The sequence below is a fragment of the Eimeria mitis genome, genomic scaffold, assembly GCF_000499745.2.
Source record: "Eimeria mitis Houghton genomic scaffold, Emh_scaff5777, whole genome shotgun sequence".
Classification (NCBI taxonomy): domain Eukaryota; phylum Apicomplexa; class Conoidasida; order Eucoccidiorida; family Eimeriidae; genus Eimeria; species Eimeria mitis.
In genome coordinates this window covers 2,903-3,369 of record NW_013574021.1, presented here as the reverse complement: position 1 = coordinate 3,369, position 467 = coordinate 2,903, and the positions used below count along the sequence as shown (strand labels likewise).

The 467-nt window shown below is 36.6% G+C and overlaps 1 protein-coding gene across 1 annotated transcript in view; it reads left to right on the top strand.

Moving 5' to 3' along the window:
* Positions 1-467, top strand: part of EMH_0084190 (Hsc70/Hsp90-organizing protein, putative) — a gene marked incomplete at both ends in the record, with an annotated part of 3,349 nt that overhangs the window by 303 nt on the left and 2,579 nt on the right. The window lies entirely within an intron of this gene.

Here is a 467-nt window from a genome sequence, read left to right as displayed (position 1 = left end):
GGAGAGGCGGTATGAGGTGAAGGCAGACTATGACGTGGTGGCAAAGGTAAATAAAAAAAAAGTAAAAAAGGAAATAAAAAAATAAATAAAACAAAAATATATTTATTCTGTATAATTAAAAAAAGAAATTTAATTTAGTTTCTGTTTTTTTTCTGTTTTTTTTTCGGCTTCGGTGAGTGCGCGCGTTGCTGTGCATCTGCTGCTGGGGTGTATGTACACCTCAGGTATACAACCGCATGGCCGCCTGCTACACCCGCCAAAAAGAATACGGAAAGGCAATAGAAATGTATGAGAAATCTTTATGTGAATCAAATACAAGACAAACCCGTGCTGCTCTAGCTGATGTAAAAAGAATGAAAGAAAAAGCAGATAAGGAGGCGTATATAAACCCAGAAAAAGCAGAAGAACACAGACAAAAGGGAAACGAATTCTTCAAAAACAATGATTTCCCGAACGCAAAAAAAGGT